Genomic DNA, 12886 nt, shown 5'->3' with positions numbered 1-12886 from the left:
GTGGTTGCATAAAAAGTGACCAATTTGGCTAGTAATATTTAATACCAGCAAACATCATTTGGTTCCGCGCAAATCTGAGACTGGTGTTTATTGAGTGACCTTTTCCCTATTAACTTTGAACTGTCTTCCTCTTTGCTGTTAGGGTGATTATCAATGGGTATTGCTAACAGTCAGTTGAAGGTGATTTACTAGAACTGTAGGTGGTAAATCTTTTCAGTCTGGTACTTTGATCATGGAACCTTACATCAATGTAATTAGATAATGACAAGGCTGTTAATTATTGACTTTTAATGGGTGAATTGTAACTGCGCCTGCGGGTCGAACTGAGATATGTCACCCTTATTTTAGACAGATTTTACCCGCGTAGCAAAATAGAAAATTGATTCCCGTCCGCAAATAAACGTTTCCTATTAAATCTGTGAAGTATTAAGTCGCACGATTTGTCTCGCCACACACCGCCAAGAGGATGCGGATGCTGACGGAGATCGCGAGAGTGATTTCTAGCGACGTCACGGAAGCTGCGGAGGAGGACGAAAGGAACGTTTCATAGTGACCATCTCATCGTTTAAACTGTTCCAACATCTCGAACGCTCTTGCAGGTGACCTTCGAACACGTGATGGCGTCTTCTACTCAGCCATTGCCAGCCAAAAGAGTGTGCCAGTCTTTGTAACAACTGAGTGACAAATGCAATGGCTGGCTTCCATTACAAATATTCCGATCCCAAACAGACACTCGCTTCTTCACTGCGCGGAAGCCACGACACGGTATTACATTACAAGAACTTTATTTTAACTGGCACTGGCTCACTATCCGTTACCTTGCGCCTTTACTTTCCTAACATCCTTATTAGCCACGCGGAAGGGGTCTGCAATTCATTCAAGTAGTAAGCTAAAAACAGCATAACAGCATTACTTGTAGTCATCAAACTGTTCATTGACGTTTCAGCTTCACTTGTCGAAAACCACTGCCTACTGTAAGGTAGAGAGCACTAACGCAAAATTTGTAATGAACGTTGTAAACTCAGTTCCTGTGAAAGTTTGTGTATTAGATCCTATCACTTCCGTATCAAAGGCAAGCGCTTTTACATTGTAGTAACACACAGTCCCTATCACTCTTCAGATTAGAGGATCTAATTCCTAAAGCCCATGTAAAAAAATTACCCTAGCCCAGAAAAGTAATTGTGAGCTGGCCACGCCTTTAAGATCTCAGTTATAAATTTCATATGCAGAACTTTAATGGATTTTGAGGCCCTAGCTGTAGATCCTAAAGTGGGGACTAGTTCAAAACAGAAACAACCTTCCACTTAACAATTAATTTCGTCAATAAAGACATAGTTGTCATGAACGGATAACGAAAACCTGTCGAATGGTCTTATATATATTTCTTGATTATGGAAAAAACTGTGCCTTCCTAACACAAATGTTGACGTAAATCAGAAAATCAGTCTCAAATCAAACCTCATTAACCCCAAATGAAAAACATTGACTGTCAACATGCAAATTAGGAAGTTGATACATTCAATGTAGCAAGCTGGACCTTAGACAGGTGATCATACAAAATTCCACAAGTGTGGACGAATTCCTTACCGCGCCGGTACTTCTATTTATAAGCCCCATAATTATTCACTGACAGCCGTGGCTCACCAATTGTGGATGAGGGCATCTTGCTATTACCAAAACTCCGGTCCTTTTTCGTCCGCTAAGATGCACCCTGCGTGACATTTTTCTACCAACTCTTCCAGTGTGCTCTCCTTCACAGCTTCACACGAACTCCTCTGATCCCCTCACCTCTGTGCTTAACAGATGACTCATACTTTTAGCTGGTTCTTACGCCCTGCTATATTTTCCTGCGAAAGACTGCCTGTCTGCCAATAGTGGAAAATGCAAAACACGGCAACACAGTAGTGAGGTCGCCAAGATAATGCATTCTGATAAAACTCCAATCAAATAACAAAACACCATTCCACTTCCAAAAAAGTGGCTGCTTCAGTTCCATCTCTGTGTTGTCACTAATTATTTTACTAATTGCATATCCTCGCACCCAGCAGCTAGCCTCACGTTAGAGCTTCTCTGAAACTGGTAAGTGGCTCACAAGGCTAGGCCACTATTTTTCTGCAAGTCATGTTTCTCTTGAAAAGCGTATGATGTTTGTCTTCCTAAAATCTCTCCGCGAAACAGGAGGAAGCGGAGCTCTCCTGCTGCTTCTGTTTGTGCCTGGCTGCAGTGTGTCTGTTGGACAGGGCTGAGGTATATAACTACACAACAGCACACTACCGCCTGGCTTGTCCCAGTTGTTCCAACATCTGAGGCACCGGTCTGTGCTAAAGGCTAAGGATCGCACTTATTTTTTTATCCGTTGCATTATGTGCATGCCCTGTCTCAAATCCTACGTGCTCTGCTTTCCCACATACAGAAAAATCATAGAGTTAGTCCAACATCATATCAAATGAAAGGAAGTAATGCAACACAGAACTCCGTAAGAACAGGGATGTGGAGTGACATATTTTGATGAAAAGATTTCCAGTGAAATCCGAACCATTAACAACTTCTAGTTGCAGAATCAGCCTCATATTACTAAATATATCTGACATTGCTAGAATAGGAGAAAGAGAGCGTAAACAGATGATCAAATATAAAATCATAAAAATTTTTAGAACTTTCCATGGTATGTTCTGTCTTTGCAACTACACTGAAGAGCCAAAGAAACTGGTACACCTGCCTAATATCGTGTAGGGTCCCGGCGAGCACGCAGATGTGCCGCAGCACAACGTGGCATGGACTCGACTAATGTCTGAAGCAGTGCTGGAGGGAATTGACATCATGAATCTTGCAGGGCTGTCCACAAATCCGTAAGAGTACGAGGGAGTGGAGATCTCTTCTGAACGTTCCAAGGCATCCCAGATATTTCTCAATAATGTTCATGTCTGGGGATTTCGGTGGCCAGCAGAAGTGTCTGAACACATAAGAGTGTTCCTAGAGCCACTCTGTAGCAATTCTGGACGCGTGGGGTGTCGCATTGTCCTGCTGAAATTGTCCAAGTCCGTTGGAACGCATAATGACATGAATGGATGCTGGTGATTTGACAGACTGCTTACTTACGTATCACATATCAGAGTCGTATCTAGACGTATTACAGCTTCAACAGTCCCCTGCTGACATGCAGCATCCATGAGTTCATGAGGTGGTCTCCATACCAGTACATGTCCATCCGTTCCACAGAATTTGAAACGAGATGTTTCCAGTCATCAAAAGTCCAATGTCGGTGTAGACGGGCCGAGGCGAGGCGTAAATGCTTGTGTCGTGTTGTCATCAACGGTACCCGAGTGAGCCCTCGGTTCCGAAAGTCTATATCGACAATGTTTCGTTGAATGGTTCGCACGCTGACACCTTTTAATAGCCCAGCATTGAAATATGCAGCAGTTTACGGAATGGTTGCACATGTGTCTCGTTGAACCACTCTCTTCAATCGTCGTTGGTCCCGTTCTTGCACCGAGCGGGGTGGCGCAGTGGTTAAACACTGGACTCGCATTCGGGAGGACGACGGTTCAATCCCGCGTCCGGCCATCCTGATTTAGGTTTTCCGTGATTTCCCTAAATCACTCCAGGCAAATGCCGGGATGGTTCCTCTGAAAGGGCACGGCCGACTTCCTTCCCAATCCTTCCCTAATCCGTTGAGACCGATGACCACGCTGTCTGGTCTCCTTCCCCAAACCAACCAACCAACCAACCAACCCGTTCTTGCAGGATCTTTTCCCGGCCTCAGCGATGTCGGAGATTTGATGTTTTAGCGGATTACTGATATTCACGGTACACTTGTGAAATGCTCGTATGGGGAAATCCCAACTTCATCGCCACCTCGCAGATGCTGTGTCGCATCGCTCGTGCACCGATTATAACACCACGTAAAAACTTGATAACCTGCCATTGTAGCAGTAGTAACCGGTCTGACAACTGCGTCAGACACTTGTCTTATATAGGCGTTTACGACCGCAGCGCCATATTCTGCCTCTTTACATATCTCTGTATTTGGATACGCATGCCTATACCAGTATCTTTGACACTTCAGTGTAAGTAGAAGACAGTTAAATGTTTTTGTATGTTATTCTCTGGTTTTTCAAGCTAGAATCAAATTTTACAGCACAAGCTTGTGGCGATAAATTATTGTTTCTTATTATTTACGATTTCAAATGTTGACAGATTATGTGTGTGATCCTGGAGATGTGTTTGCTGAGTCCCCAGAATCCAGAGGGATAATTTTCGCCGTTTCCCCCATACATTTATTACAATGCTTCATTTGCACTTTTCACTATTATTGAACGTTTACAGCGAGTAGTGTTGCCAACTGTTGCTGTGTGTTTCCCTTTCGGCGTCGCGCGTCGTAGCCGCGTGGTCCAGGGGGCCTTGTCACGGTTCGCGCGGCTCCCTCCGTCGGAGGTTCGAGCATGGGTGTGTGTGTTGTCCTTAGCGTAAGTTATTGTAAGTTACATTATGTAGTGTGTAGGCCTAGGGACCGATGACCTGATGCAATAAATAGGATTATTCCTCATCGTAATCCAATTGATACAATTGGGTCCCATAGGAACTTACCACCTATGATTCGTATTTTAAATCTTCACGTAAAATCAGTTACATTCAGCCGCAAGTAGTATTACAAAGCCAATGAGCAGTGTACAACACTGTTGCACTGCCCGTAACATCCTTACTTTAAAATCTTCAGGAAAAAATCTGTACAGTCATGTTATTTGTGACAGCCCTTTGAACAAAGAGACTGCACAGCGTTACAATTTTTTTTACTTAAATTACAGCTGAAAGTGCCAACCTATGTTTGCATTTACTTACTATAACGAAAATAATTACATAGACATACCAATACACAACAATTTTACAACACCGTACGGCGCTCAGGTACACCTGATAACTGCAAGACGCCGAAACGAGCTCGTCGTGTGACCTGTGCCATTACAAATAAATAAAGGAATAGTGAAGCAAAAATAAAATTGGTATCTCATGGTTCATCCATATTCTGTCATACGTCCATCAAATAATACGTATGAAGTTGGCATCTGTTCTTTCGGACATGACCGAAAGAACAGATGTCATCTTCATATGGTTAAGGCTAACCGGCTGATGACCTTCTTCAGTGCGGATGCACACGAATTGCCTGAACTCTTACGGGACTCGGTGGATTGTCTGCCGGGAGTAATGGGTATTATGGTATGGGCACTACGAATCTAGTGTGTGGACTATAAGTTGAGAATATGCGTCTCACGAGGAGCGTACTGGCAATACGTTCCTGCAGCCGTAGTATCTTCTGTGCCCTCGGTGGCTCAGATGGATAGAGCGTATGCCATGTAAACAGGAGAACCCGGGTTCGAATCCCGGTCGGGGCACACATTCTCAACTGTCCCCCGTTGACGTATATCAGCTCCCGTCAGTAGCTAATGGTACTGATTTAATTTTAATTTCAAATAATACTTAGTTGTTCTCAATGAATAGGTCTCAACAATACCAACATGTATACCAAATTTCATTACACTCTGTGATTATTAAAGTTACTTTTTGCCCAGTTTTGGCCTGTCTTCTGGGTACACAGTTACAGTCCTCTGTCCCGCATATTGTAATGTTTGCATTATGAAGAACAATAGAAGTCCTTATGAGTGGTCTGTGGGATGCACACATGTATGGATGCTGTCCTTCTTGCGTACCTCCACAATGTGCTACCACCTGCCCATCCTTAATCCCTCGATGCACGTGAAACTCTTATGATCACGCTTGTATATAAAATTGCCACATATAATTTAAAACAAAATTGCCTACCGTGTCAGTTCTGGGACCATTTTCATTTATCAACTTGTGTGTACCAAATGGTTTGTGAGATTTTCTCATTTATTGTTCAATAAATTCCGTAACAACCGTCCTGAGTTACAATCTTGTATGTAAGTTTGTTCATACAGCAATAATGTATGTTAACTGTTATTTATTGAATGGCTTGAAACTTATTTTTCAATCTTTTTCCATGTAATATTTAATTTTTATAAGTTATTATGATAATTTTACGTCAGTTTGGATATCGATATAAGAATAATATTTTTTCACTCTCCTGTAAAACTGAATTTTTTGGAAAATGAGGTTGCTGTTCAATACCATCGCTACGGAAATTATTAGCTAGCCTCACTTGCCATTTTTATGGACAGCTGCAAAATTCCCAAACATATTTGGTAGTTCGAACCATTATTTTAGTCTGAATTAGACCTTGCCTTGATGAACACCAATCACGATCATAGTTAAGGAAAGTGTGATTCATCATATAGGCTCACCATATAAAGGAGAAATCGAGTCACTGACAGGCAGAACAAAAAGACTCTATAAACGCGAGTCAATAGCTATCTATCCTTTACATAATATTGTTGTTACTCCATCCTGGAGTTTTCCATTGCTTCATTTTGCCTAACAGCTTTTCATCCGTCCCACAACCCAGTGCTGCTTTCCTTTGTTACCAGCCCCGACACTTTACTCAGTGTCCGTCTCTTTCTCTCCTGTTTTACCTGTCGTCTTCCAAACCGCACACACTCTAAGTTATGAGACACACTGCATCAACAACCTCGTCCGGGCACAACACACTGATTGTTGGTTCAGAATATCATGTCCCACGTCAATATGTGTGTGTTTCGCCGAGAACTCACCCTTATAGCAGTATTTTTACTGCGCATGTCTGTGACTCAACTTCTCCCGTAATATGGTGAATAGCAGTATAACCTTTCCATAATGATATATGTACCCTGCAACAGCAAATTAATTCCTTCTCTACACAAATGAACTATTGGAGTATATTTCTCGTGTTCCCAATAGCGTACACTGGCGTATTATAAATCACGACTCTACCCGTGCCATATGAGTGAGTCATACGATAGAGTTTCATATTGCCATGGCCTCAAATTAATTTCAGTTATGTACAAAAATAAGTATTCAGTGGTCGCATATACATCATTCTTACTCCTTCACTCACAAAACAAGAAAACAAATTAAATCGGTATGATTTACCATGAAATATAAGGTTAATGACAAACAAACTTTCTTATGTGAAATAAAGTAATTCACAGAAAAGTGGTTTTCCTTCTTACTGAAATGCCAGATATAGAACCAAACTACTTTACGAATCGTCAGATATCACTTATTCCCTTATGGACTTGTCAAGACGTTAGTGTTTCAGGTAAGCTTTTAATTCCTTGTTTTTAGGTATTTTTCGTATCCGTGAGGGCCAAAATTTACAATGCTGTTGGCTACTGACATTTGAAAATGTACAAGGTTTTTTCAGTTGGTACAGAGCAAATTTTACATTTAATCTTAACATACATAATATTTTATCGTATGGGTGGTTGTGATACCTTCCTGCCTTTTTTAGCAAATAGCTGAGTCGACAAAAGAACTTTTGCCATGGAGAAGCCGTAACTCACCACATATATAAAGGTAAATTCTAACTGAACCTCTGTGGGCGACGTATGGTGTTACACCACAAGATTAAGAGATCATGAGTCCTATTGATTATGTCGATATGAGAAGCTTAGAAGCAGAAACCAGGCTGCAGCTTTAACCACCATCTACACAAAACTGTCAGTTTTGCTTTTGTTATGGAGTACATCAGCACCGTACATTTAAGATACTGAGTGACGGTTACATATATGTTATTCAGACAGTTCTTGAAAGACCCATATGAGTCAGTATTTTCATGTCACCATCTGTGAAATATTTCTACTAATGGAGTTGCAGCTGTTACTATTTTCAGTGTTGGGCTGTTCCACGTACTAATGTAGTGTTGCCTCGCTTTCCATTCTATCTGCAAAACTAAAACGCAGGAGAGGCAAATCATGAAAATATAGTACAATCACTATGAATCAGCAGAAGCCACACTTATCAAAATGTAGAAGAAAATCTGAAAACATAAACAGTGGCATGAAAACTCTGCAAAGTTTGGATATGGGCTGTCAGAGGATAGACGTACACGAAGAATATAAAATGCTCATACACAACATGCCGAATGAAAACAAGGAACGACAATTAATGCTATAATCATTTTTAATCTCCTCTAGAACATTAAGTAAATATTAATAAACTGCAGACAGTATTTCAGTGGCGTCTATTTCTACAGGAATTTTTAACAGTAATGATATTTGTTAGTAGAAGTGCACGATTTATCAACACTTCTGTAAAGGATTATCGTACATTAAACTATCTACTCTATACCAGTAATGTGTCTCGATAACATTTATACAGGTTTTTACAAAAAGGTACGGCCACACTTTCAGGAAACATTCCTTACACACAAAGAAAGAAAATATGTTATGTGGACATGTGTCCGGAAACGCTTACTTTCCATGTTAGAGCTCATAGTATTACTTCTCTTCAAATCACATTAATCATGGAGTGGAAACACACAGCAACAGAACGTACCAGTGTGACTTCAAACACTCTGTTACAGGAAATGTTCAAAATGTCCTCCGCTAGTGAGGATACATGCATCCACCCTCCGTCGCATGGAATCCCTGATGCGCTGATGCAGCCCTGGAGAATGGCGTATTGTATCACAGCCGTCCACAATACGAGCACGAAAAGTCTCTACATTTGGTACCAGCGTTGCGTAGACAAAAGAGCTTTCAAATGCCCCCATAAATGAAAGTCAAGAGGGTTGAGGTCAGGAGAGCGTGGAGGCCATGGAATTGGTCCGCCTCTACCAATCCATCGGTCACCGAATCTGTTGTTGAGAAGCGTACGAACACTTCGACTGAAATGTGCAGGAGCTCCATCGTGCATGAACCACATGTTGTGTCGTACTTGCAAAGGCACATGTTATAGCAGCACAGCTAGAGTATCCCGTATGAAATCATGATAACATGCTCCATTGAGCGTAGGTGGAAGAATATGGGGCCCAATCAAGACTTCGAACGTCTTCCTGTCGGGACACCTTCGTTCTGGAAATCTGTCTCGATACAAATGTACCGCGTAACGGCTATTGCCCCGTGCTAATCCATACATCAAATAGGCATCTACCAACTCCGCATTTGTAAACATTGCACTGACTGCAAAACCACGTTCGTGATGAACACTGACCTGTTGATGCTACGTACTGATGTGCTTGTAGAGCAATGAGTCGCATGTCAACACAAGCACCGAAGTCAACATTACCTTCCTTCAATTGGGCCAACTGGCGGTGAATCGAGGAAGTACAGTACATATTGACGAAACTAAAATGAGCTGTAACATGGAAATTAAGCGTTACCGGACACATGTCCACATAACATCTTTTCTTTATTCGTGTGTGAGGAATGTTTCCTGAAAGTCTGGCCGTACCTTTTTGTAACACCCTGTATAGCTCCCATCAAATTTTGTGAGCAGGGCAGACTGGAACAAGTTGACACACGGTGGAGGTAACAATGCTCAGTTCTCACTCAGTGCTGCTTCCTAGCAGTCTAAACTATAAACAAAATACGATCACAATAATCTGAGTACAGCTTACGCAGTTTCTAGTTCCCCGTGGCAATTTTTCGGATTATGTTAGTGTTTTCACAGCTGTAATTGTTCACTTATTGTTTGTGTAACTGTCGTTACTAATTCTGTATTCAATGATGTCTATATCGCAACCATTTTCTATTACATTATAACAGTTACACCATGCCATTCCCTATCAATTTTGAGGTTACATTCAAAGTCAATTTTTTCCGCTCGGCTTTTGCTGAAATATCTGTTCGGGGTTGGTAGTCACGAAAATTTCGGTGGTTCTTATCACATGCGACAAGCTATCCCGGCAGTATTTCTAGTAACTTTAATTAGGTTCAGATAAAGTGATTTAGAAGCGTAAAGTAAAACGAAATGAGAAGAATTTGCTCCAGATATCCTGTTTACAGTAGTGAGGAAGGTAAAGAAAAAGGGATTGTCATTTCGTAATACTGCAGCTGATAACCTAATCACTTGTAGGACTTTAGCAAAATATTGTAAGAAAATTTCTCAAGACGAAATTAATGATGGAAGGGCAGTTCGGCCTTCCACCAACGTTGGCTATTCCAAATAAGAAATGTTTTTTTGAATATGAGGAGAAGTAACGAAAGTAATATCTTCTTCAAGCATCTAACGTTTACTGCGCTTTAATGCCAAAAGAAATAAAAGTCTTGTTTTATTTAGAGCAAATAGCACCGTTACAAGTCTCAAACCGACAGGTTCATCATCAAATGCCCGTTGGTAAGGACTATTTTACTGCAATTGGACCTAAATTAAAACAACTTAGTAAGAGGAACTGAATTAATTGTTTGTTACTTTCACGCAAAAAATTCGTCTTTTTCTAGCACGTTGACTTCTTTCGAAACAACATATTTCGCCGAATGGCAGGCAAATTTTAACACACTCCTGAACTTTGAAGACACAGATAATGTACAGTACCAAACACACACACACACACACACACACACACACACACACACAAACAACACATCACCTTCACGTTTCGGCCACACTTGTGTTTATGTGCAAATATAGCGATTTATAAAGGAAAAACTGTGACAAAGACTGTCTCACAGAAGCTACACTATGTGTGTGCATGTGTGAGTATGAAACCGGGGACCTACAAACGACGCAGAGGCTTCGTCCCGCCGTAGCCCTCAGTAGTTCACAACCCCACAACAGGCCACAGCAATCCACCCACCCCACCGGCGCCCCACATCGAACCCAAGGTTATTGTGTGGTTTGCACGCCTGTCCCCCCTCCCACCGCCCAGGAACGTCTCATACCAGACGAGTGTAACCCCAAATGTTTGCTTGGTTCATCTGGTCGGTCAATCGCTCAACAGTTGCACATCTATTCGCCTGTAGATATCCCCACACCACAGTGGTCTCAGCACCGCTTTGGATAGTATCATTTTACTATGCGGCGGCACGCGAACAGTTTAAAAATTCATGCGTTACGGAAATGTTGCCACCATTGGCCCGAAATCCAATGACCATTCCCTTTTGGACGTCAGATAAACAGCTGTTCACTGTTTTCCGCGCGCCCCAGAAACGTTTGACGTATCCGCCACTGCTAGCGCTGTCACGTGCCGTCTGTGACTGGTTATTGCACAATGATGTCGAACATAGGTGGAAGATCACGATGCTCAGAATGGACCGTGTGAAAGGACTGTAAATTTTTGGAGATTCGCAGTGTACTTTGAGTCATTTCCTCTATGATATTAACAATTGCCATTTCCTTTCAGGTTCTGAATCTTGATTCACGGTTTATGTGTACCACCTCACGTAAAGTTAGGTTTCAAACAAATTAGCCGTGTTTTATTCTGACTGACAGAAAAGTGGCCGTTGCGGATGACTAACAGTTGCTCTACAGAGGTGAAAAGAGGAGGTCGTAACGCGGTACGGGAGGGATGGCGTTAGGGTAATCTGTCGGCGTGACCCGGCGTGCCGTTACAGATACAGCGGGGGCGGGCTCGGCAGGTGCGCTATCTGTCCCCGCAACGGCCCCTCGATGCCTCCCCCGGACTACGGGGGCCTTTTTGTTGGGGCGCAAAGAGATTATTGAAGCAGCCGCAACAATAACGACCGGTGCCACCCCCGCTATACAGATAGTCCCCCACTCCCGTGACCTCCACCTCCGCCCCCGCCCCCCTGCACCTCAACCGCATTATGATAAGATTGCTGTTAAAACGCCACGCTGCCCCCGGCGTCGTTTCGGCTGCATCGACCTGGGCTCTCCTCGGGACGGCGTCGCCCTGCCCCTCCTTGGCGGCGGCCGCGGTTAATGGCGGCCTCGCCGGCACCGGCTCTTTATTATCATAAGCTATTACGTTATCTCTGGGCAGCCGCCGGCCGCCGGCCGCTGGCCACGCTGCTAATTCCATTGCGATTCCATTAGAAACTCCGGCCGGGCCGCCGGCTTGCGGCTGCCGAGCTCCACCGCCGCTGTCGCCGCTACAGCCGCCTCCAGCCGCCCCCAGTCGCCCCCGGCACGGCCTCCTGTTTATTTACAATTACGGCGGAAGGTACGGCTGGCTGGACGTGGCGCGGGTCATCGGAAATCAATTTCTTGAAAATTGCGCCCACCCCCTCCCCGTCCTGGCTTTCCTCCCCCTTCCCTTACCGATGAGTTCACCGAGGCGCACCGGAATATAAATTAGCGTTTTACACAAGGTCCGGCGCCCAGTCTCTGTGTGTGAGCGCGTCCGGACGTGTGTGCGTGTGTGTGTGTGTGTGTGTGTGTGTGTGTGACTCTGCCTAAGCCCTGTCACACCTATCGGTTTAACTTTAGATTAACTGAGTCCAGCCACTTTAAAGTACATTACCTGTGCGGCACACCTCTATTTCTTTCACGATATTCCCTTCAGAGATGTTCCAGGAATAAACCAACGCCATAGATTAGAACAATTAACACTTAGTGGACATCTGTTTTTAGGCCAAAGAACAAATGCGATTACACTCCTGGAAATGGAAAAAAGAACACATTGACACCGGTGTGTCAGACCCACCATACTTGCTCCGGACACTGCGAGAGGGCTGTACAAGCAATGATCACACGCACGGCACAGCGGACACACCAGGAACCGCGGTGTTGGCCGTCGAATGGCGCTAGCTGCGCAGCATTTGTGCACCGCCGCCGTCAGTGTCAGCCAGTTTGCCGTGGCATACGGAGCTCCATCGCAGTCTTTAACACTGGTAGCATGCCGCGACAGCGTGGACGTGAACCGTATGTGCAGTTGACGGACTTTGAGCGAGGGCGTATAGTGGGCATGCGGGAGGCCGGGTGGACGTACCGCCGAATTGCTCAACACGTGGGGCGTGAGGTCTCCACAGTACATCGATGTTGTCGCCAGTGGCCGGCGGAAGGTGCACGTGCCCGTCGACCTGGGACCGGA

The sequence above is a fragment of the Schistocerca nitens genome, chromosome 4 (genome assembly GCF_023898315.1).
Source record: "Schistocerca nitens isolate TAMUIC-IGC-003100 chromosome 4, iqSchNite1.1, whole genome shotgun sequence".
Classification (NCBI taxonomy): domain Eukaryota; kingdom Metazoa; phylum Arthropoda; class Insecta; order Orthoptera; family Acrididae; genus Schistocerca; species Schistocerca nitens.
The sequence above is the reverse complement of the archived record's forward strand: the minus strand, read 5'-3'. Positions refer to the sequence as shown.